Source organism: Peromyscus californicus, unplaced genomic scaffold (genome assembly GCF_007827085.1).
Source record: "Peromyscus californicus insignis strain IS unplaced genomic scaffold, ASM782708v3 Scaffold_14__1_contigs__length_90479793_seg_2, whole genome shotgun sequence".
NCBI lineage: Eukaryota > Metazoa > Chordata > Mammalia > Rodentia > Cricetidae > Peromyscus > Peromyscus californicus.
The window spans coordinates 43555256-43582050 of record NW_026294436.1 but is presented as its reverse complement, the minus strand read 5'-3'; positions in this window follow the sequence as shown (position 1 = coordinate 43582050).

Below are 26795 nucleotides of genomic sequence, written 5' to 3'. Positions count from 1 at the left end.
TTTACAAGGGAATGTGCTTGTATGAATATTTTTATTGCTATTCTAGATGATCTAAGAAAGTCTTGCTTGGAAACCTTTATGTTCTTTACTTGGAATTTACCTGCAAATTTAGAGCATTTTCTCAGGCTTAAAACTCTGAAGTAGACAAACTCTTCTGATGTCTTTAATAGCTCTTGACTCATAAGTCACAGGAGGAACCCATGCACTCCAGTATAAACTTTTCAGAAGAGTTTATGAAAACATTCACTCTCCAGCATCTGCAGAGTGCACAGGTCTAAGGCCCTTTGAACCACCTCTTGCTGGCAGTGATGGACTCTATTTCCATTTAAGAACATAGGAGCTGACATGGGCTTTCTATTTTTTACTTTAATGAATGCTATTTTCATTTGCTTTGCAGAGCGGTCCCCACGAAGACTAGTGACAAGATGAAGCACCACTGGTTTCCTTTTTCCCTGACAGGTTCAAAAGTGCCATTCGGGTGGCAAATTAGACTTGGCTTCCCATTAATTGGTAAGAAGAAACTTTCTCTCCTGCTGTTCAGATTGTCATTGGTTTCTTTAGCACCCATTGAGGTTTTGTGGGTTTTTTACCATTGTTATATTTATCATCACTGCTGCTAATGCTGTAGGCAATCTTTCTGAGAAAATGATGAAGAGCAGATATCAGAAGCCTCCCTCAATAAATGTCTTAAAATAGCTGGAAACTTGGGGTGAAGAGCACATCAGTTGATACAAATTCTAATTTGGGGTAACTCTGGATCTGGGCAAAGAACTATTTCTGGAATTATCTTTAAGGAGCTTGAGAAAGTGCTGGGAATGATATTGATGTTGTTAACAATCTAAATGTAGCATCCCTGGGCTGGTAAGATGGCTGAGAGGGCAGAGGTGCTTTCTGCCAAGCCTGACGACCTGAGTTCAATTCCAGGGAACAGCAGGTGGAAAGAGAGAACTGGCTCCCACAAGTCGTCCTCTGACCTCCATCCACACCTGTCCACACCCACACAAACAAACAAACAAACAAAAGTAACCCTACTTTTTAGAATGTACCATCAATTATCAAACTCTTTTGACATGCTGGTAACATAGGTTGTTTTACAGGTGCTCATTGAGTCCATAGAGCAAGCCTTTGGGGGAAATTATTGCACGAGCCTTGGACAAGTAAGAGATTTCCCCAGCTTCCCACATGGACGGTCGAGCAAAGATTCAGTTCCAGAGTACACTTAAAAGAATCACAGCAAACGAAGTAAGACACAGAAAAAGTTTGATCCTTCCCACTTTTCTAGACATTCCAGTGACCAGAACCAAAGACTGACAGAGTGACTGGATAAACATGAGCCCATGAAGAACAAAGATAGACAGAAAAAGAGGATTTGATTTTCTGACACATATGGGTGTCATGGGGGAGTGTTGTTATTGTTGCTCTGCGTTTGACAGGCCAACTCCAGATAGTTTATGGAATAAAACCATGTCAGTAAAGCAGAAGTATCTGATGGTGTGATGGCTTTGTGGTATGTCAAGTTGACTAGCCCCAATGATAATCCCCAGATTCCCCTTCTGGTATGCCCCTGTCTAGAAAGGACTGTGAAGGAGATGAATTTAGGAGTGCTAGAGTATCCAGAGGATTTTCGGCCATTTGTCATATATGTACACCTCTCAATTATCCAATCAAACACTAGCCAAGGCACTACTGTGAAGGATTTTACAGATGTAATTTAAGTTCCAAATCAGTTGATTTTCAGCTAATCAAAAGAAAAATTATCCTGGATGGATTATCCTGGCTTAATCAGGTGAAGGATCTTCGAGGAGAGACCACGCTCTCTCTGAATGTGAAAGATTCCAAGTAACAAAGAAGATCTGTAAAACAGTTCAGCAACCTGAGACCGCGACAATTCAACCACTGCTGGGGATCACATGTCATGAGCATGAGAAAGCAACTGCTACCCTTTCCCTCAACATCCTCCTTTCCTGAAGTCTGCTCTGTGGATTTGGGGCTGCCTGGGCCTACATTCATCTGTCCTCTTCTGGTTGCTGTCCACCATTGCCCTCTGTCAGGTGCAAATGTGGGGTCCACTTGCAAACCAGCTCTCTCCACGAGTCAAGCATGTTTACATAAGGAATTGTCTCTCCCGAGTGCTAGTGGGCACTGGCTCAGACAGAATTCTTATGTTAAAAAAATATCCAGGAAAAATTCATCTGCCTGACTGTGAGGAAGAGGGAGTTCCTTTAATGAGGCAGTACACTTTACTATGTGGGCTATCAAGATGGAAACACCACGGACTGGGTGGCTTGATCACAGACTTGTGCACCCTTGCTGTTCTGGAGTCAGGAAGGTCAAGTTCCCAGTGAGAGCAGGGTGGCATGGCAGTTTACAGTAGGGCCTCCCTTCTTAGCCCACAGGTTGTCTTCACTGGATTTCGATTCGTTTGCTTGGCTTTTCAGTGTACGAGTAAAGACCCAGAAGACCTCCTAGTCCTGTTTGACTATGGTTCCGCCCTTATGAACTCACATAACTTAACGACCGCGGAAGGGATTCTAACTCAAAACGACATCACATTAGGCATGAAGGCATCAACTTACGAACTTGGTGAGCATGACTGGGTCCATAACACCTATGGAGTCAAAGGAAAAGAGAGAAATGCTTCTGAAATTAGGAATGCTTAAGGATGGACCAGTCCGGCAAAGGGTCAAACACTGTAGATACTGAAGGGAAGTAGCATGGTCCAGGGGCCTCAGCACATCTTTGTCTGATCTTGCTCCTCCCCTTTTCCTCCCCAACCATTGCAGAATGTCTTTTTGAGTTCACCAGATTATAGGTCAGTACCGGACCATTCGGTGTTTTTGTTTGTTTGTTTTTAAGAAAGTTCTGTTACTATATTTTACTGAAGCGCCACAAGGCAAACAAAGTTTTCACCACACACCTTACAGCAGAGCACATCAAGTGCTCTTGCTAGTTGTAACTCTTCTCAGTTTCACTATGGTCCCCCTTGAGAATTCCCTAAAGTTATTCTTTCATTTCTCTATTTTCCCAAGCCCTTCTGTCCCTAACCTCAGGCTTTTATTTAGTATAACATAAATTTCCCACCCCATCTACCAGGCTCAATGATTTATCAGACAACACACACCGATCTCCCATAGTGGAATTCCACTGAAATATTTTTCTCCATCTTGCTTCAGGAAAGCAGCATTTCTAAAGGAATCGATGTCCCCACAGGCACACACACCAGCCAAGAGGATACCTCCAAGTAGAAGGTGGGCTAATTAAGGAAGAGGAGAAAAGGAGAAGGAACCAGAGGTTTGGAGTCACTTGAGATAAGGACACATTGTTTCCTAAAGGCCAGACTGAATCATTCCGAGGAGAAGAAATGCAGCCAACCTAGTGTGGGCCTCTGAAGTCACTAGCTCCCAACCAGCAAAGAGGAACAGGCATCCTTTTACAGTCTGTTGGGACCTGGGCTCCTAGAACACAGTGAGTGCGGCTACCCCTGAAGGAACTCCCTCTGCTGCTCATAAAAATGGCTAATTTAACACACCACCAAGTTAATAATGGAACGTTGCTTTGCCACCGCACCGAGGGCCTCCCATTCATCAGCTCACTGTGGGGAAGTGCCCTCCGTGAGCCCTTTCCTCATCATATTACACAAGCACCTCTTTCCGGGACTCACCAAGAATTGTTCCCCGTGGAATGCCCACACTCCCGAGGCGGGCCTGAAAACTGTTTGGAGTTGATATGAGTAAACGTGCTATGCTAATGGAGGAGACAACACCGGAATGGGAATGTTCCTGGGCGGGGGTGGCAAGTAACTGTAATCTTAGTAGTTGGGTGGCAGAGACAGGCAGGTCAGCTGTTTAACGCTAGCCTCAGCTACATGGTGAGTGTAAAGCCATTCTGGGTTACACGAGATGTTTTCTCAAAAATAAGCCAAAGAAACATGAATGTTTCCTTCGTGAGTTGACATCTGAGTTACAAAGACCCACCTTACTAGTGAGTAACCTCCAAAAAGTGACTTCTTGAGAATTCAGATTTTTTTTTTTTTTTTTTTTTTTGGTAAAATTATGATACTTAACTAGTTTCCTTTTAGATCTGTCCTGGATGAACAGTGACCATGACCATCATAGTGGCTTGATATTTAATATATGTTTAAACCATACCTGAACACTTCTCTAACTTTTAAAACATGCATTATCTTATTTATTCCTTACAAGAGCCACATGAGAACAGTGTCGTCCCCATCATCCCTAATTTTTAATTTTTTTCCCCTTATTTATCTTACCTGTACGGGTGTTTGGCCTGTTAATATTATCTACACCATATACATGCAGTACCCACAAAGGCCAGCGGGGGTGATGGATCCCCTGGGACTGAGTTACAGATAGTATAAACTGCCATTTGGATGCTGGTAACTGAACCTGGGTCCTCTGGATGAGCACCTAGTGCTTTTAACCACTGAGCCATCCTCTAGCCCAAACACTTCTAGTTTTAAAATAAAAATTAAAAGTAAGGAGTGAGGATATTGTATTAACTCACCCAAATTCTGTGGTGGAGGGCTGGATCTCGAGTTTTAGCCAGGCAGTTCACCACTGCTGCTGACATACAGCTGTGAATGCCATACTGCACCAAGCCCTTAACTGTCAATGCCATACTGTACCAAACGCTTAGCGGTGAATGCCATACAGCACCAAAAACTCTGAGATTGTTACCACAATGGCCACTGTTCCACTTCAGCATTGTTTAAGGTGGTGGTGGCAGACTTCTCAAAATCCTTTGGTGTTTTTGCTCAGGTTTCTGACGACCAGATGAGAAGGGTTGTCCCAAGATGAATACAAACCCAAGAGTAAAACAGGCAAAGGTATCGGGTCCACAGAGGTTTCCCAGTGAGATCGGAGCTTGCTTTACACAGCAGGGCTGCATAAGGGGGTGGATTGACCACGCGCCTGTGTGGTCACCAGGCCTTTGGAAGGGTCTGCACTTGACTGTGCTATGCGGGATGCTTTGATCTAGCAAGGGGGAGGTCTTTGGATCCACCCCTTGGCATTCCTTTAAAAGCCCTTTAGCAGAGACAGAAGGGGCTGGTGGGTTTTGACCCAGGCCCTCCGGAGGCTATCCTATATTTTTACCCGTCTCTCTCCCCTATATTTCTATCTAAATATTTCTCACTTCTCCCTACTCAAGAGCACCCTTGGAAGGGCGGGGAGGTGGGAGCAGGTCTCCCACACAAAGGTATCTGACCCACCAAGGATTAAGCACTTGACTATGGCCATGCCAAGTGCTTGAAAACATGTCATTTTCCATTTTGGCCAGATTTACAGGTGAAGTACCTAAGGACCAGGTTTTAATGCCACTAACACTGTCCCCTGACCTGTGACTAGGCAAGCTGCATTTCCCCCACATAATTGTAGGACCTTAAGAGGGCAAAACCAACATTCAGAAGGCTGCCTTTCATTTAGGACTTAGAGATGGCTCACAGCAACAACTGTAGATTAGCTGGGGTTTCTTCTTGTGCTCAGCACATTTTCCATGCCAAGAATGGCCTTCCTTTTGTCTTGCTAACTTCAGACTTAGCCTTCCAGAATAGCCATCCACACTCACCTCTTCTGGCCTGGGCAACACTGTGGGATCTGTCCTGTTTTGTGACTGTCCAGATCCACTTTTACCTCATTGGAACCAGAGGGAATTTTGGAGGAAATGGAATACAGTCTTTAGATTCTCTATAGTGATGAGCTGAATTCATAGCTCTGTTACCACTGGCACAATTGATGAACTGGGTTTGAAAGAAAAGATGACACACAGGAACCACTTTCTGCTCAAGCATTCTTGTTATTCAGGAGTGGTAGAAACAAGACCTCTTACCCATGACTGGAGTTTAGGCCCTTTGGAGCTTAGACCCACACTTGGCACCCCAAACTGATGTCCCTACAGATTATAAACATTTGCAAAAGCTACTCAATAGCAAATGCCATCTGGAAAGGACATCACAAACTGCCATTGACAGCCATCAACACTTTATTTCAAGATAGGCTTGAAGAAACCCAGGTAAAATGTTAATCTTTGTGAGATCAATACTTGGGAATGGAAAAGGTCAGGTCTGAGCAGGGAGAGTGAGATTCTGAACAAGAATGAGGAAGGTAAAGAAGAAAGATGAGGCAAAAGCAGGAATGCCTCAAATGGAAATGAGACAGCTGAGAAAGATGTCTCGTTCTTCAGTCAGCCTTTGTGGAGGCCTCCTGAGCATATTTCTGTTAAAACATGCGTATACGCACATACATTGAGGATAAAGAGAATCATATCTCATCAATTTGCAATCTAAGGAATCCACAAACTCTCCTTATGTTTTCCAGATACAATTTGAAAGTCTAGGCAATGTGGATTAGATGATTTTGATTGATATCTTATTTTGAAGAAACCGCCTTTGAATTACCCAGCTCTTTCTGTCAAGAGAATTTAATCGTAGTTTGCAAAGAGGACTTTTGAGGTTGAAGGTATATTTGGACATCTTCAAGTTCAGGAGGCTTGCTATGGTAGGTGGAACATGTGCTCTGTTCAATAAGTAACTGTGCCTAAACCCTCTCCTGGTCTACATGCTCAAAGGCAGGGAAGGGTGGAAGAAGAAATATTTGATTATTGCCATCAGAGAGTGTGTGCGGGCAAAACAGATACAGGTGGTTCCGAGCCAGTGCCTGCCACTGGCCAAGGCATCTGCAAACCATACTTGTTTTCTGGCCATGAGAGAACAGCCTTGGCTGTCTCTGCCTTGTCTTCCTTTATAGCTCTCATATTCTTGGCCAGAGGAAGGTATGGCCATTGATATCTTTCCCGGGCATGGCTTGTTTTTCTTTGTAGATTTTATGCACTGGCAGCCCCAATCCCTGGGGTAAGAAAATGATCTTTTAGAAAGAACAACAGCAGCAGCAACAAAACCTTCTATTGTATGTGGCACTTATTCACATCTACAGCAATCTGTCCAGACAAACTTGTCATCCACCAGTCAGAAAACACCATGCCTGCACATATTTCTTGCCCACAGACACTTCCTCTGTGTGCTGATCCCATGTGCTCACATCAGGGCTTGTCTGTACTCTGGCTGAGGTCATTTTGAGTCCTTCTACCTTGTGGAAGGTCTTATGTAGGGCTGGGAAAAGAAGTGACTTCATTTTAGTTCCTTCCTCAGTGATTTTATTGGATTTTGATTTTGATTTTTCCATTTCCAAGTGTGTAGGTTTTTAGGTTTTTTTTTTTTTCTGCCATAAAGAAAGAAGAGAAACAGAGAGAGGCAGAGGTAACCAAAAGTTAATAAATACTAACCCATAACTTATTTTGTTGACCATTTTTAAAACTGAATTTGGTTGGAGATTAAATCTAGTCTAGCTACGTATTTACAGACTTTTTAAGATGCCCAGCCAGGTGTCTGGAGAGAGACCTGTCAAAGATCTCCTTCCCTTTCTCTTAAGCCTCCTCACATCTCCCCAATTGTTTCATTTGGACTTTTCCAGAACATTTCTATGATGTTTTCTCATGAGAAAATATACAGATGAAGCATTGCCTCAGTCCAAAAATGAAGTAACCCCAGGGATTTGGAAAAATCCCGAAAGTCATAGGTCGTTCGTGCATTTGTTTTGAGGGGAGGCGATAAAGACCAGAGAAAGAAGAGCAGCTTCTTCCCTTTTGCTGGCTGTCTGTCCTTGCAAGGGTTAAAGGTGGGGGAAGCAAGAGGTTTCTACCAAACTTTTCTCCTTAGAACAAGCAGCTGTCTCCACTCACCAACCGGTAAAGAGGCTGATGATGCCACTGACTAGCATACTCAGTGTATCCTGACCAGTGATCTCAAAAGCATTTGCTTGCCGACTCTCAGGTTAGGGGATATTTTTGTGTTGTAGGGCAGTGGGAGAAAGTTGAAAATAGACGCTTCCATTCTTCAGCGAAATCAATGTGAATCTTTACCACTATTTACTCAAAATATGTCATGTTGGGGAAAAAGTGAATCTTTGGAACTTCTCTGTGACGTTATCCTTGGGGTCGATAGCTCTGAACTGCTGGAGTCTAAAATAATTTCCTGGTGATGATGCTAAGAGAACAGAGAATTCTACCTACAGGATTCTGAAGAAAAATAAAAGTCCTTTCAATTACAGGGAATGTTAGTACATGAGAGGTGCTGATAATACGTTCTTATAACTAAAGATAAGAAAATAAATAAAAATCAAAGTTAAGAAAAGCTATAAATGGATACCAAAATGACTCCCTAACAATGAAGCTTGGAAGAACTGAGAAAAAAGCGAGGGGCATTTTCAATTCTCTCTTCTAGAGCATTATTTTAGACTGGAAGATACCAGTTTACTAGAGAAAATTTGTGGAGGGGGAAGTGGGTCCTGTAACCCACAAAATCGAAGTACCCACATACACAAAGTTAGTACCAGTGATCACAAACACTGCCAGGAAAAAAAAAATCACTTGACAGTTTTGTACAAAATCTAGTTCCCATCGCCTATTTTCAGAAATGTTGGCATGGTAGATTTGGGGTGGCATCTGGCAATCTGTATTGCTTTTGCAGCATGTCGACTCTTGCAAAGCACAAATGTAGTGTTAAGGCTTTTGATGGAGATGCCAGGAGCCTAGGTTCTTCCGGTAGTCTATCACTAATTCATTAAAGAGACTTGCCTAGCTGCAGCTTCCTAACCTAAAAAAAAAAAAAAAAGAAATTCCACAAAACTCTGCCCTGCTCACTTTGCTGGTCCTTCCAGCCTATGAGATAAGAGATGGCACAGGCTTCATATGGAAGAAAAGCACATTGCAAATGTGACTGAACAGTCCCTTTATCAAACTTTACATCCCTCATCAATCACTCTCCCAAATTAATCAGGAGAGGCCCTCTCTCTTCCCAGCTAGATTTTTGCATGGAATTTCAAATCCTCAGATATTAATTAGGAGGCTGCCCCATGCACAGACCTGTGGCAAGCCATACCACCACTACCAACCTCTGTACTCTTGGGCAAATGATTGAAATTGTCTGATTTTTATATCCCACCTGTGAAAATAGGATGCTTCTACCTGCCGTCCTGAGAAGTGGGAGTCTGGGAGGTCATTGCCACTTTTCGTGAACCTGGTTCTTCTCATTCACAAACTTTAAAGCTCCTCAGTCACCCTTTTCATCTCCTACATGGAAATGGTCATATTGTGATGGAGGCTGAAGTTTCCATTGTATTTGGCATAAGGCACGTTAGTAAAAACTTACGCAGAATAATAAGCAAGTTTTTACCTTGCCAAAATTCTCAACAGAGTGCTCATTATAAAGAACCATCCTGAAGTCAGGCAGCAATGTCTAATCCTAGGTGGGTGGTAAGAGCCACAACATTCCCAGAGCCTCTGCAAATCAGCTTTGTGGGCATCCAGAGCCCTACAGCACACAAAACTCAGCAATTCCGGAGGTGCCTGTAATGATGTCAAAAAAGCAAATAGGGTATATTCTGTGGGGTCTTTTCTGAGCCCACTTCTCCTGTGGGTTTTATACCCATATGGCAAAGAGACATGGGAAAATAAATGGCTGTTGGAGATGCAGGGACATGTGGAAGAAGAACTTGGGATTTTAAAGAGTAATCCATATGGGGCATTTCATCCATAATCATCTCTGACATCCAAAGAGAGTCAATCAGGCAGGTGGCAGGTGCCTCTGGGAACACAGGTTTTCTTTTCTTTCTACTTTTTTTCTGGGCAGTCCTTCTTGTTTACAAAATGTATTTGTGAGTCTGTAACAACAGCTATCTAAGAGTATGTAACATTCAACTTGTATTATTATTACCGTTATTATTGGCAAGTTCAAAAATATGGGGCAACATCTTTGAACCCTCAACACAGGAATGCTTTTAAAGGAGATAGAAACATATTACTTGGCATTTGGCTTAGAGTCTGGACCATTGTTTTGAAGCCATCCTCATAGCCCAAATGGCTAGTGGTAGAAGACCGTCAGCAAAGCTGGACGGTCGCTTCCCTGAGACAAGGGCTGAGAGAAATAATCAAACTTAAACCCAAGCCTCTCTGGGTGTTCCATGAAGTTTTTTCTGACTCCCACTCTGCAGCCAACGCACCCCCTGCATGTCTGTAGGAGCACTATAGCATCTCCTGTACCCACCTGCCTGGCCAGTCCTGCCTCAAACCTAACTTGTCACCTCAATTTCTTTCCAAAACACTTCCTAGTCATCTCTTTTCTTATTCCTCAACTGGGAGGAAACCTCTCCTCTGTACTCTATTACAATGGCCCATACAGGTATGGATTATTTTCCACCCACCCACCCATCCATCCCTCCATCCATCCATTCATCTATGTGTCCATCCACCCATTCATCCAGCTGGTCTTTCTCCCCCATTATATTGAAATCTCCTGCAAGCAGAGGCTTTACTTATCTCTGTTCTTGGTATCAGCCTATACACAAAAGTACTTAGTAGACGTTAACTGACTGATTCATTGGATGGGTGGTTAAATGGATGGTCAATTTCAAAAGTGTATGTACCACACACTTAATTATTCTCTTTTTCTCAAAACTGCATTTTGAAAGGTGGGGCTCATATACTTTACATTTTCTGACATCCAAGATATTTGGAGTGAGATGCTTTGCTTACCAATGATGCTGTGGTGGTTTGAATGAAAATGGCCCCCAATGTAGGCTCATATGTTTGAATACTTGGTCCCCAGTTGATAAAACTGTTTGGGAAGTATTAGTGAGTATTGCCTTGTTGGAGGAGGTGTGTCAATCAGGATGGCTTTGAGGTTTAAAAAGAATAGCACCAAAGACTTGTACCATTCCCAGTATTCTTTCTCTGCCTCATACCTGTGGATCAAGATGTGAGCTCTCAGCTGTTCCTGCCCCCATGCCTTTGCTCCACCATCTTGGACTTTAACCATCTGAAACCATAAGCCCCCAAATTAAACACTTTATTTTCTAAGTGGCTTTGGTCACTGTGTCTTATCATAGCAATAGAAAAGTAACTAAGACAGAGGCTTTGCATCCATTCGAGCAAATATCAGCCACCGCATGGATGGGGAGTATGGCTGCGCATCTCCCTTTGAAAGCTGTGAGAGCTGCTGTATGAGCCTATAGACTGGGAGGTTGGACATGGCAAAGGAGTGCTTGCTGCTTGGCAAAGTCTGACTTCTAGGATTTGGCTTTGAAAGGACAGATGGCTTCTGAAAAGCAAGCTAGTACCTATGTGTAGTTTACCAAGTAGACAGTTTTAAAATGGAGAGAGAAATTTCCTAGGGCAGAGAATCTCTTAGAAAATAAAACTTAAAAAATAAAATACCATAAGGAGGTCACTGGAAACTTAAAGGAGAGATGTTCTGCCACATCCAGTCTTTAGGAATTGTCTAAGACAATGGCTCAAACCCACTGCTGAGGACAAGGGGATTCCTATCCTAGTCTTCCTGGACATCAATTTCGGACACTGTGCTCTGAGTAATTTTACTCGTGGTTATTCAATGTTAAGTACTAATGATGGTGCCTACAGCATTATGTCAAGCTTTACAGATTATATTGAAAATGTAGGCAACCCAGTTGTTCAGAATTACAGAGGAATCAGGGTTCCTTTATGTTTAAGCAACCGCCAGAACAGCAGAAGACAGTTTTCAAGAACCCTGGAGAATCCTCCTTTGCTGTGTCTTAGAATGATTTGGGGGAAGTTTTAAAATATCTTGAGCCCAAGCCATACTGTATCAGTGGAATAAAAACCATCGGAAAAGGAACCCAGACCTCATTATGTCTAGATTTCCTAGGTGATCCAAAGCTCAGAGAACTTTGAGACAGCCCCAGATGTCAAGGGAAAAGCCTTAGTTCTAACAATTAAAAAAAAATGAGCTTCCTGTCCATTCACAACTCTACAACCTGGGGCTGGCCAATGAGCATATGTGGGCCTGGCTAGCTCGGAGATTTTGTCATCTCTATGAGATGTTTTAAAAGCCCAAACACTTAACATAATGACCAATTCAGAGAAGGTAGGCAATAGAGAGGCATTTGCTCAAAAGAATATACGAGGAATTACATAATAAGCCACCAAGTGAAATTATCAATCATACTATTTGTCAAAAGAAGTAATAATATCATGGTTGTGGTAAGGAAGTCCAAGAAATTCAGTAGAGATAGCCCCAGTGCTAACGAGACATTAGTACATAATGGAGCTGCACATATTTATTACGTTGATAAGTACCTTGGGTAGATGGGAAGAATCAAGAGCAAAGCTTTTTAGTTCACCTTGGGAAATTGCCTGCTCTGCTGCGCAGGTCTCTGTCCATCTGCCTATGTACTGAGATGCCAAGTCAATAAGCCGTACGGCAGAGACACAGCAAAGTGCAAAGGATGCTGGAGGTGGGAGAAGAGATATAAGAGTCTAGGAAAAGAAGAAAGGGGTGGTAGATTGTGAACATAGTAAGGGAAGGATGCAGGGGATTTGGAGGGTAGAGAGTGATGGAAGAGGAGGACCCAACAGTTCAAGAGGATAAGGTGACAACAGGAGTTTTATTTTCTGGTGATTCATCAGCACTAGGACTGAGAGCTGGGGAACACCAGTGATGAGTGAGCCGTAAGACTTCAAAGAACAAGACAATATAGCCCACCGCTATCACGTTACTTTGAAAGTCTGAAGGTTGTCAGATTGCCTCCCATTCCTGAGAAAGCCCAGGCAGGCAGCTCCCTCTGGGATGCACATGAACCCTAATGCCTCACTGCTAGAAACACGAGCTCATTCCACTTGTCCGTCTGGTCTGCAGTCCTAGCAAGCGCGATGAAACTTTATGGGGCTTGTTACAAGCAAATTACGTGGGAAACTGCAAAGCATTGGAAGGAGGGGGAAGCAGCGGGGTGCTGAGCACACTGCTGGAAAGGGGAGCAGGTAAAGATGCTGGGCATAGCCTGAACTTGGAGTGCACTGGAGCCCATCACTGAGCAGCTGGCAACTCCTGCCTCCAGGGCCCAATTTTCCGAGCAATGACTTGAGTGTTCACACCTGCACTGGCTGAGGCAGCAGCCCTCCCTCTGCAGAGTTAATGGAGCAGGCAGAACCCAGGGATGCTTTTGGCCATGACAATGACTGCTCTCCTCCTTGGCCCTATACTCTCTACTGGTGGAGCAGATTCCTCTCCAGCTGCCTGTGGCCTCGCTGCTGCTGGGCTGTGCAGACGCACTCACAAATGATGGCTCGGGGTCATTAAAGATTCTCAGGAGTTTGCCCAACTCAGTTGAGAAACTTAGTCTTACCTCCTTTCCTAGCTTCCTTCTTTCCTTCCTAGTTCACAGACCTTCAATGTTTATTTCCGTTTCCTGTGAAACGGAAGCATAGCCAAGTCCCCATGCTTCTCTTTTGGCTGGTGCTTTCAGCTGGAAACAGACTGGAGATGGAATAACTGGGAATCTCTAGGCCAGGAGCTGAGATTCCTGTGGTTTGGTGTAGTTCCTAAATACACTAGAAAAAAAATGAAACATTTTTAAACCTAGAACATATTCTTTTTCTTAAAGTCTTTCTCATAGTGATTGCTGCTAAGAAATCTCATTAACTAGACTTCTCTATTTTCATCATAAACATTTGTGTACACACACACACACACACACACACACACACACACACACACACACTAACATATGCTCACTCAGAACCTTCTGATTAGATGCCCAGGGGGGCTTTGCACACTGTGGGCAATTTAGGAGGAATGCAGGGTGAGTTCAACCAAGGCAGAGGTTTGGGCAGATGCCTTGGACCAATCTGAATGCAGGAAACCAAAGAAGCAAAGGAGAGATGCTATGTGAATGTTGTTACATAAATTTTCCTCCCAGCACAGCCTGAGGTGGTTTAGATGCCGTTTCCATCCAATGGGATCTCCTTAAGCTCTCCTCCTAATGCTGGAAAAACATCCACTTAACAGGCTTGTCCAAACAATTCCCTTTTTAATTCAGACATGATGAACTGCAGGGGAGAAGCGGAGCCCCAGGGCTGTCCACCTCAATACCATCACTCCTGACATGGCACAGAGCCACGCACTCACCTCAACGGCCCATTAAAAAGCCTGATGGGGAAACGATGCTATGGTCAGGTTACAGAAACAGGCAGCAAGCAATTAGGGCCTTCCCAGTTGCCCTGTCCTTCTGTTTTCTTCCCTTCACAACACCCACACAGCACATGCATACAAACCCAGCTCTATCTCTTGCCTTTGCTTGAATGTTCCTTCACAGGCTCTTTCTCTACCGCCTACCCACCTTCTTGCGCACACTCTCGTTTGCAATGGTTCTCTCAGACTCCAACTTGCCAGAGAAACCAGAGTCGCACAATTATCACAGGTTCGTCAAATCACAGCTACACCGCACCCTTTCTTTGCCCCATGCACATTCTTTCCAAATGCATTTATTTGCCATTTCTTCTCTCTGACCTTGAAGCTGCTAGATCTTCCTTTCTCATGCAAGAAAAGCATTTTTGTGTCTCTCCTTTCCTACATTCTACCTTCTACAATGCTCACACCTCTCCCTCTGTCAGTGGCCAGATGCTCACCCCCACACTCCCCTGCAGGAAGTTTCTTGAGGCAGTCTTATAACTATTTTATTGCTGTGTCTCACTTTTCAATTTCTGTCCTCCCAACTGAACTAGATTCCCCTGAGTTAAAAACCTGACTTTGGATTATGTAACAAGTTCCTTGGGGAATACATCAGGATTCAGCCAGTCATGTAGAAGTAAGCAAACTGCCAAAAAAAAAAAAATGTGTGTGTGTGTGTGTGTGTGTGTGTGTGTGTGTGTGTGTGTACATGTAAGCTCACACAGGATCCTTATTAAAATGGATCTAGTTGGTGGAAAGTAGTGGGAATAAAGATAATTCTAGTCTGGCTAATGTTAGTTTCTTGTCCAATAGTCATTTTGCAAATGCTAACAGGATTGAAAAAATACCATTGAGTAAAATATGCATCTATGAATTCCTAGTATGTGCTTCCTGAGGTATGTGCTATGTTAACTACAGTAATGATCAATGCAGTGATAGAAGAAGTATTCCACTGGTATAATTAATCAGCCAGTCTATCTAAGCCATGTGATATGAAACATTTGTTATTATCACACTGTGATTAATACCCATTCAATTATCTAAACATGGCTGTGCTCTGCTTATAGTTTGAGAGATATGGAAATCATTGTAACACATTTCACACATATTTCCATATATAACATTTTTTTCTGTGATATTTCAAAAATTTGGATGCAGTCCCCATGTGATTGCTCAAATGGATGCTCATGTATGTTGAGTTCAACTCATAGGCTGGCTTCCAAAAGGAGCAATAAGATGCTCGGGGATTGTGCAGGTGGCTGAGGGGCAAAACAGAGCTGGAGAAATAACAGGGAGGGTCTTTCTCCACCTGTTTTTGTATCTGTGGCCCTAGGCATACCAGAAAAGAGAAGTTGTTTTAAACAGTTGCTAAGTGCTTTCTCTTGGGAGAAGTTTAAGAAGCTAAGTGGGATTTACACAGCAATGTTTGGGATGCTGTCTAGAGCAGAGGTCAGTAGATAATCTGTTAGTGAAGGGTAGATACACAGTAAACATTTTTGTCTCTGGGGACCATATGGTCTGTGATGCAATTGCTCAGTCTGCCACTATAGCATGAAAGGCTCCACAGGGGAAAACCAGTGGGCATGGATCTGATACAACACAAAACTTTATTTATCAACATTGATATTAAAATTTTGCTGAATTTTCACATGGCCCTACATGTATATGCATTTAAAATGGAAAAACTCTCAGCTCATAAACAACAGAGGCATAAACTTAAAGTTGTGCTTCACTCTCAGATCCCTGTCCCCTTGATCTCTAGAGTACTATAGACAGCTACTGTCAACCAGTTCCTCCCCACATGCCTTTTCTAGCTTCTTCCTTTCCGTTCTTTCCTGCCTGACTTCCACTTAATATGGTTACCATGTTTGTTGTTATGTAGAGTGATAGCCTCTCGTCTTTCCTCTTGAAAATGCCACAGAGGAAAAGCCTTTCTGGGTACCCTCATCAAAGAAACTGCTTCTTGTTTTCTGTTTATACAGTCCCAGTGAAGGGAGTGGTATGGAGAAAAGCCTTCATATAACTAGTGTCACTGGTCACGCTTCTTTTCATTTTCCTACAATATAACCAGAGTCCACCCTTTTGGAATCTGCAGAGGGAGTAGCATGAGTTAGTGACATGAGCTTTTGAAAAAAGCATGTGTACTAACTACTACCTCTGCGTGATAAGTATTTAATCCCCTGTACTAGGTTTCTCCACCAATGTAGTAAGACAAATCAAGCTGATTTAAAAGGTAAAGAACCAGGTTTAATCTCAGCAAAGCACTCCTGGGTGATCTTGGGATAAGGGACGAGGAGAATTATACGGCAGGTCTATGGACCAGAGCTTAAATACCCTGTAGGCATGGTCTTGAGCAGCTCTGGGGGAGAAACTGCCACTTGGTTGTCTTTCTGAGGGCCAGGGTTTGGAGAGAGAGGAAGGAGCTGGAGTGGAGCTTCCAATAGAATATCCCAACCTTCTTGGATATATGGGCACTGATTCAAGTCTGGCTACTTCTTGTTGGCATGGGACGACATGAGGAAGGGGAGTCGGGAGTCTGTGGGTTCATGCTTGGTGGGAAGTGTGGGTGAAGAAGCATTCGGCTAACTGCCATTTTGGAGACCTCTGGAATCTGTTTTTGAGGAAGCGGAGAAGGCAAGTTGCTAGGAGAAAAAATAGGTTATTATCACTGGCCCTATGAACAGGATTAGCCATGGGGAGAGTGGAGATTGCCAGTAAGAATGGAGTGGAGATGTGTCCATTTATCCTGGATAAGTGCCCGCTTGAGTCTGGAGAGATGGTACTAGCACTGATGTCCCAGGAGCTTGGCGGTGGCTGGGGGTGGGGGGGGATGACACACAAAATCGATGGATGATATGTTCCAGGAGTATCTGAGCCATCACATCTACTGTTTCTCTGGAGGTGGGGAGTGCCTCCATCCATCCTGTAAAGATGTCAACAAGAGTTAAGAAATAACAGAGCTTTTGATGAGTGGACATGTGGGTGAAGTCAGTCTGCCAGTACCCACCCAGTTTGTGTCCTCAGAGCTGGTGCAGAGGCTGACGTATCTGAAGGGCCACCTATGGGTTGGCTTTGGCACACATCTGGCAGGAAGAGTGGACCTGTAAAATATTGACTTGAAGATGGATGGGGTCAAAGAGGGGCTCTAGAGACTGACATTAGTTTCCAACAGGCCAAATTTCTTGATACAGTAGCAGAACTCTTCCCCCAGGAACCTGCAGGTGCCTGTAAAACAGCTGGAACAGATTTATACCTTGATGTCATAACAAAGGCTATGTCTTTGGGTTAAAATATTTTTCCTAGGGCCTGGTTTTAGCCCGATGAGACATACTTTTAAGTATATACTTAGGACATCATCTTTACACCACACTTCATTCCCCATGCCAATTCCCTGTTGAAGAATCTCACAAAATCTACTGGAAGTGGGAGATTTCTTAGCCTGTCTTTGCACTGCTGTGACAGAATGCATGACACTAGGCAATTCATAATAAAAAAGTGAATTTTGCTTTACAGTTCTAGAGGCTGAGGAGCTTCAGATCAAAGTGATACTATCTGGACAAAACTTTCTTACTGTGATCAGCACGTGGTAGAAGGGACAATAGCAATGAAGTGAGAAAGAAAGAGAAGTCACTCCCCCAAATCCTTTGTAGAATTGTGTTACTTCTTTCTTGTGACTAGAACCTTTGTAGCCTAAACATCTCCCCACCCCCTCTTTGCATTTAGGATTCAAACACACAAATTGTGGGGAACATTCAAACCAAGCAAAGTGCTCAGAGCCTGGCTGCATCTCTATTTTCCAATTTTTCCTACAAACAGAGATGACATTGAAAGTAGACTCCCAAGAGTGTGGACTAGGAACATAGCATGGGGTCTAATTTTGCCTGTAGTCAACCCTGACTTCAATCAGCTGTAACATTTACCAGAGTTAAATGACATATATGAGGCCAAGAAAAGTGTCATATTACCCCTAATTTACAGAGAGCACTGAGATTCAAGTCAGGAGGGAATATGTCCCAAATCAGGATGTGAAGTCCAAGTATAACAGAAAACCTAAATGTTACCCTTATTCCAGGCTATTGTCTTTATTATAGGACTCTTATGAGAATGCATGCTGCTTCTTTGTTTCTAGTGGAAATTCTTGGGTTTCTACAGCCAGAACATTTGCCAAAATGCAGCCGTCTATTCATTTAATGCCATATCCCATGGATAACCTCCTCCCACTGTTGAATCCAACAGGTAGAGAACGTAGACTAGATCTTAAATAACCAAAGCTACAGAACCATCAAAAGGGATGCACTGCAAATAAGAGATGCAAAGTCTCCTTTTCTGCTCTGCTGTAGTCCTTCCACACATCACCCATGCTCCTTGCCCAATGAGCCTGCAAAGAAACCAGAAGTGGGATTCTGAACTCTGCTTAAAGTTTGGACACCCTATGGGGTTTCACTTTGATACCAACACAAGCCCTGTACTCTCCTTGTAACTAGCCATTTTAACCATACCAGCATGGCTGCAGTGATGGGCAGCTCTGGAGGGCTGTACCCATTTCCAGATACCCTTTCTCCCTGCTGACAGACAAGCAGCACATCCTGCTTTTGCCTAGAAAACTCTTTCCTCTGGGAGACCAGAATCTATATCAGCATTAAGCAATTGGTCAATTCTAGGAGAACTATTGGAAAAACCACAATGCTGTCCTGCTCTGCATCACAATTGGAAAAAGGTCAGAGCGGATTTACTAAAAGCTTGCATTACATGGACCAAAGTCAGAAATCAATATGAAAAATTTGATATGTGGAAAGAGATTATGATGAGATAGTGTCAGTTACAATGAACCAAATAACTGTCACATGAACAGTAACTGGGGCTGCCAAGGCACATCCAAGAGAATCCTGGCCAGAGCTGGTGATTATATTTTTCCCAAGTATGAATTATATATTAAGCAAAGGTTCTCAAATGTTTTATGAACCAAATTATTAAAAGCCAACTGCTGACTTTATATATTTTCCTTTATAAAGAGCCAGAATATATGGTCAGGACCCTGAGGATAGAGTGGGTATGAATACAACTCAAATAACAGTTTAAAAGAAAGGCTTTGGGAGGAGCCATGTGCAGCATTATGCCTAACCAACTCTGTAAAGAAATGTTGTTACCATTTAAGTCCCCAAAGAAAATATTTTTAGTTCATTTTGGTTACTATTTGAATTAATCCCAATTCACCAGAGCCAGTAATAAAGAAAACGTTGTAGTTAAAATCATCCAGCACCTGCACCAATTTCAGAAAGAACATACTATAGATTACTGCAGGCATATTCCCTTTCATGAATCCATGTATTCCTTCTCAAACATTTATTTAAACATTTACACTGTTGTGCTTTGGAATCTGAGCTATCAGGTAGCCTCCAATTTAGCAAGGAATTGACATCAAAATAAACTATTATAACACAGTTGGATAATACACATTAAAAAGAGGTGTATAAAAGAAATAGGTACTACTTGTAGCAAGTACACTAGGAAGTTTGAGGCCATATTATTTACATACAATAAAAAAATAAGTAAGTGGGCAGGTGAGATGACTCAGTGGTAAAGACGCTTGCTGCCAAGCAGGACTGACCTGAGTTCAGCCATTGAGTTCCATACAGCAGTAGCAAATAATTGATTTCTGCAAGTTGTCTTCTGACTTCCACACTTACACTGTGGCACACACATGTAAATAAAAATACACCAATTAATAAATGAATGTAATATTTTTAAGTGAGCAAAAGAAAGCCTGGATCATGTGTCTTCACATTCCTGGGCAATCTTCTCAGAGCAGGTCATGTTTAAAGTTTCCAGAAAAGCTTCTCAAGAAGAGGGTACCCCAGACAGAAGGCATAACGTACACAGCATACATAAAGGTATGAAGACGTGAGAAAGCATGGGGTATATAAGAAACTACTAGTCTATAAGAGGCGCCCTGAGAACCTCAGTGAAGGGAGCATCTTCCTTACATAACACCACCTGCTAGGATGACAAGTGATCCCACTGCCCTCTGCTCTGATTGCTTTTCCTAGTAGGAAGCACTGGCATCCCAGCTCATCTTGTGCACATCCACGTGTAACCCCCCCACCTCTCTTTCCTTCCTTACAAGGTCCATGTATTTGCTGCTCTGGTAACCTGTCCTAGTAGGAGCAACAGACTGTACTCGGTTTTTCCAGCGACCAGAAACAGAACCAAACAGCTCTGCAGCAGGATTGGTCTCCATCTACAATATGGACAGCAGCCAGCCTAGGGTATGTGTGCTCTGAGGTCTGAGGGGCCAAGCGTATTTCACCCCTGCTATGACTTACTCATTCTCCCAAACACTGGATAGTACTTCTAACTAGAGAAACAGCATTTCAAAATACAGTCTTTTTTAAGCTATTTACTTATTTTTTGATATTATAATTACATCATTTTTCTCTTCCCTTTCCTAACTCCAAAACCCTCTCATATATATATGCTTTCTTCTTCTATTTCAAATTCATGGCCTCTTTTATTCATTAATTGTTGTTACCTACACACACACATACACACACACACACACACACACACACACACACACACACACACACACATATACATACATAAATATAACATAACGCTCAGTCTGTTTAATGCTACTTATATGGATGCTTTCAGGACTGACCATTTGATAGTGAATAACCAGCTGGTGCGCTCTTCCCTGGGGAAGACTAGATAGGCTAAAAGAAAGAAGCCTAGAGGTCTCTTTGGGCCTACCAATAACTAGCTATGGTACTTCTGTCTTAATCTCTCCAATCCTCAGTTTTTACATCTATTTGAACAGCTAGATTACAGTTGGTAACTTCCTTGTCCTTTCCAGGTTGGAGTTTAGAAACTGTCAAGATAATCACAGTTTGAGTAGGCAGTGTGTCATGGAAGATTATTTGAGAGCAAGAGTCGGCAAACTACCTCCCAACAAGCTAAGAATTCTTGGTAAAATTTTTAATGGGCTGTAAGCAAAACAAGGAAGTATATGTGACAGGCATGAACTGGTGCTGTTACAGAAAAGGTGCATTGTCCTATGCTAGGACACCCCAAAACTGTCCGGACTGGAGACCTTAGCTATTGAAGACTCCAAAGCACAACCATATTTCCCAACAGTGCTTAGCCTCTGGGGGATATTACACATGATACAGCATTCTTCTGTATTGAGAATTGGGTCTGCAACCCCTCTTCTTGATTGTGTGGGCTTTATAATTGTTTTGTCTCATACACTACAAGGGAAATGGTATTAAATTAGTCTGAGGGTCCAGGTACAAATTGACCATTTTTATTTCCTTGTCTCCTGGAACACTATGTCTAGGAGCCTTGGGCTGTAGCCTTGACTTTTGACAGACTGTGAAGCAAAGCTGTCTTGGCCATTTCCAGACCAGCCCATCTGCTGTCTGGAGACCACCAAGGTCAGTAAGAATAACACAGCAGAATGAACAGTCATGGCAGCACCAATTCCTGACCAATAAAATATTCAGAGATTGTCTTGATGACCTGAGGGTCTTCATTCTGAGATGTTTTTTGCTGAACAGCAACAGAGAATTTGACAGAGCCATAATATGGGGTGCATAGGAAGTGTATAGCAACCAGCTCCTCCACCTGCCTCAGACATGTATTTTAGTTAATCACCCATGGTTCACACTAGCAGACAAGATCTGGAATGATTCTTACTTCTGTCCTGTTCTTGTAGCGAGAGTTTCTGTGATGTATTTGGGGCTGCAGAAAAAGTTTTCATTCTCCAATGGTGCCTCTTGGGGAACCCAGATGCAGCCCAGATATGCTCAGAGTTCACTTCTTAGTGCTTCTCACCACTCAGGCCCCAAACTTTTCTATGAAAAGAGTATTACCCAGGGTGTGTTAAGAACTAGATGGTAAGATATGATTGGCCTTTAGATCATAAAGAACCTAGCCAGGCACAAGTCACACAAAGTAGCTGCTCACTGTATTTGTGGACTAGAAGAAAATACTAATTGTTTCATCATGTACTCCGTGACAGAGCACAGTACCAAATTCTTTATATTGATTGCTTCACTTAATGCTCATAACAATTTCAAGACATAGATATCATTAGCTTTATCATAGAAACAGAGAAACTGAAGTTACAGATGGCAGTGCCCAAGGTAGCAGATATGCCATTTGACTCCAGTGCCCTTACCCACTCCATAGTACTTCATTTCAAAGCTAAAGCATCATGGTCCATGCCCTCGAGGGGCTTTCAACATGGGTCAATCAGAGGAAAACTGTACACCAGGAAACACTTTGCCATACAGATTATGTGTAAGGCCCAGCTCTTCTGCAGACTGCTATAGGGATCCATAAAAGCTTTGCCATCTTACTATAGCAAAACAGAAAATAACTTCAACGGATAGGAAAGAAACCTGGTCATCAGTTTATAGTTTTGTAGGCCCAAGTCCAGACATGTCAGAGATAGGTTCTTTCTTCAGTTTCTCAAGCCAAAATCAAGGTATTGGGCAGCCTGCATTCATATCTAGATTGCAGGCATTTCTTCTGTGTCCATATGGTTGTGGCAGAATTCAGTTCTTTATAGTGAAGGACTGAGATTCCTGCTCCCTTGCAGGCTATAGTTGGAACTATTAGAACCTAGAAGCACTCATATTTCTTGTCACATAAGATCTCTATCTTCTATGCCAGTCATGGAGATGTTCCATGGCCTCAATTCCCTCTCACTTTGAAATCTTCTGAAAGAGTCCAGTCTCAATTACAGGCTCACTGGACGTGGTCAGTCCCAGCCAGGATATTCCCTTCAAGTCAACTGATTTGGCCGACTCAACTATGCTCAGAAAATCCCCTCACAACTGTACCCTCATAATGTTCCCTAGGGTAACTGGGAGAGGTGTGTGTACAGCAGGGGCTGGGACTCTAGGGGACAGTTTTAGAAGTCTACCTACTAGGAGAGTACAAGGGAAGGACAAGCCACACATAGAAGCGACACCATGTTTGTCCTCTTGCAAAGACATCATCCTTCTCCGCACTTGAAGGTCCCAGCAGAGAGGGCCCCCATTCTGGAACCTCCAGGCAGATGATTATACAGTAATTTTTAATCTGGGAGTAGGGTTTGGAGGGATGAGAGCACAGGCTTATAAAACAAGGACTCTGCATGTTAATGTGCTGTACAAAGGTAGAGAGGCTGCAAACAGTGGTACCCCATGCTGGCTCCCCATCTTGCTCCTCTTAATAAGGTCTCTGCGGAGAGGATTCACCCTAGAGGGTGTGATCTAGGCAGGGCCTGACTTTGTGTTTCCCCCACAGCCCTGTGTTCTCTGCAGAATGTGCTGCTTTCACGGTTGAAGTTGATTATTGAATAATGAATTATCATTCTTTTTTAATTTCCCAGCCCTCTTCAGAAATGCCCTGCTACTTTTCTACTTACTGAGGCTTAAAAATAATGGAAAGGGGGAAAAAAAGGCTCTTTCACACAGAGGGAGCAAAACAATCTTACCTATCAAACCCATTTTGATCCTGGAGATGATAGTAAGAATTATTTTAATTAATTCTCTGATTTGGAGTAATTTCATTTTTCACTTGACCAGACAATAGAACCTCTAACAATGTGAAGATTCAGTAGGTAATCAAAGACAAGACACTTGGTCGGACCAAGAAAACTCTTGGGTTGGAGGTGAGGCTCACACCTTGACTAGCATGTGCAGGGCTTTGGGTTCAACCTCTAGCATCAAAGAATGAGAGGGAGGAGAAGGGGAGGGGGAGGAGAAGGAGAGGAGGATAAAAGATGAGGATGAGGTTGAGGAGAAGGAGGAGGAGGAGGAGGAGGAGGAGGAGGAGGAGGAGGAGGAGACTACTCTCTTGTCAGGAGTGGTTTCAGCACTCCAGAGGCTTAAAGGAGGAGGACTGTGAGCTCCAAGCCACCCTTGGCTACACAGCAAAACCCTTCCTAAAAAGGGGTGGGGGTGGGGGAGGGAGTAAAGACAAGCTCTTGCCCTCTTAGACTTGAAGAGTTGCTCACTCCCTCTCGGTCAGAGACTAGGCAGGAAGGAGTGACCCTGGAAATGAATACTCCACCCAAGAAGAACAGAGCCATCCCTAGGTAAGAGAGCAGAGTCTTTCTCCAGAGTCAAGTCTTTATAGTGTCACAGTGGAAAGATGTCCTATGAACCACTCGTCTGGGGGTTCTGTGACTGTGAGACACCATAGTTGCAGAATGCAGGGATACTTTGAGAGAGGGGGAGAAAGAGGTCTGTGAAACAGAGCAAGTAGCCACAGTTAAGAAAAGAGAAAGAAATGCCATGCCATCAGGCAGCTGTATCAGGCAGCCATAACAAAGTATCACAGACTTTTGTGTGTGTGTGTGTGTGTGTGTGTGTGTGTGTGTGTGTGTGTGTGTGTGTGTAACAAAATAAATAAATGTTCTTCCTATTTGGGAGGCAAGAAATCAAAATGGAAGGAGTTAGTAAGGTTTGTTTCTTCCTAAGGCCTCTTCCCTGTTCCTTGGTTTACATGTTCTTTATGTCCTGGTCCTCCTCCCAACTCTCTCCATCTCTCATTTATTTTATTTATTTGTTTGTTTATTTTTACTAATTTTTTGAGAATGTCATAGAATGTATTTTGGTCATATTAACCCATAAGCACCCCCCCAACTCAACTCAGATCCACTCCCACCAACTCACCATATTTCCCATTTTACATTTTTTTGTCCCCCTACCCACTTTTTTGAAATAACCCATTTAGTATAATCTGTGCTGCCCTCATACTTCTGGGTATAAGGCCATCCACTCAGACATGGTCCTAAAGCTGCACCCCTAAAGAAAACTGACCCAAATGTTCAGAAGTCATCAACCGTCTGTAGCTTCTCATGCAGGATCTGGTCTCTTATGGGAACAATACTCTTATTGAATTAGACTCTATATGAGCTTATTTTACCCTAACTATCTCTCTAAGGGTCCCGTTTCCAAAGAAAGCCACATTTGGAGGTATTCAGGCTTAGGACTTCTGTATGTGAGTTTTGTGGGGGTGGCTGGCAAAATTTAACCTATCACAGTTGCTCACACAGGAAGAAGGCTTGGATTTCTAAGCAACAAAAGCAGATGCAAACAAAAAAGTGACTTTGTATAAATTGCCCTTTGAGACAAGATCAGTCCTTAAGTTACTACCTTCGAGAATGTCCAAGGAAGGATAGTATGGTTGCAAAGACTGGCTTTGTGATGGGGCTGCCTCAGTTGTTCTTCTGAAAGGTCTGACCACAGAACCAGGTATCAGTGAGGCACTATTGGAAGAGTGTGTTATTGTGTATGAGAACAAGCAAGTTGCACATGAAATTTATGAGAGCATGTTATTGGGAGTATGGATGACTCTGAGTATGTTGTTGAATAAAATGAGTCAAAGCAAGAGTATTTATTGCTCAAGGAATGAATGACAGCATGCGTGTGTGAGATCATGTAAGTGTGTGTGTGTGTGTGTGTGTGTGTGTGTGTGTGTGTGTGTGTGCAATACTAGTATATGTGAAGGTATGAATGAATGAGAGTGCATATGTACGTGAATGAAGGGAAGGGGTGACAGTGTGTATGAGTAAATGAGTGTATGTGTCTTAGTTAGCGTTTGCTGGTCCTATGAAGAGACACCATGACCACACAACTCTTACAAAGAAAACATTTATTTGGGGCAGCTTGCTTACAGTTTTAGAGGTTCAGTTCATTATCATCATGACAGGGAGCATGGCAGTGTGCAGGCAGACATGGTGCTGGAGCTGAGAGTGCCACATCTTGCAGGAACAGGAAGTCGACTGACTGTCTCACCAAGGGAAGCTTGAGCAAAAGAGACCTCAAAGCCTGCCCTCACAGTGACATGTTTCCTCTAACAAGGCCACAACTCTTAATAGTGTCACTCCCTTTGGGGGCCATTCTCTTTCAAACCACCACAGTATGTATGTGAGAAGTGAATATGTGAGTGTGTATGAGTGAGCATGTGTATGCATGTGAATAAAGTGAGGGTGGTGTGTGTTTATGAATAAATGGGAGTATGTTTTCATGTGAATAGAATATATAAAGGTATGTGATTCTGTGTATTTGATGCTGGAAAAAATCACAACACAAGCCATGTTACCTGTGTCCTGAGTTACTTTTTTCACCCCTACAACAGATTATAGGACTTTGAGGCAGGAGAAAGATTCTATAATGAATAGGTCCCAAGGGTTCACGAAAGAGTAGAATAAAGCTGACAAAACATGTAGCCCTGCAGACAGAAAGCGACGTGCAGGTTCAGATGCCAATAGTCAGGTATAAGATGCAAGAATTTCACAATGAAATCAGTTTGCAAAATCATTTCTTTTTTATAGGTAAACATCTGCTTGGACTTTTTGGTCATAGACTATAGGTTTTTATGATGCCATATCACTGAGTGGATCAAAACTGAATTTAAAATTTTAATGTGTAGGGTCTAGATCTCTGGATTTCTCTGAAATTTATTCACCTTAAGGCTTTGCCTCTTTTTTCTTGTCCTAGAATTTTATAATGCCCCCTAGGGTAAGAAACAGCTCATTCATTCCATACATATTCTGCAACCCTTTCCTCTGGGTGGACTTCTGTCTCTCTCTTGGCATTTATCACTGTGTAGCATGGGAAATTTCCTTACATTTTAACTCATTTATTCTCTGGCTCCTTAGCCACAATGTAAGCTTCAAGAGTGGAGAGAATTTTTGCCCATAATTTTTCACTTCTACACCCCAGGGCCTTAATTATTA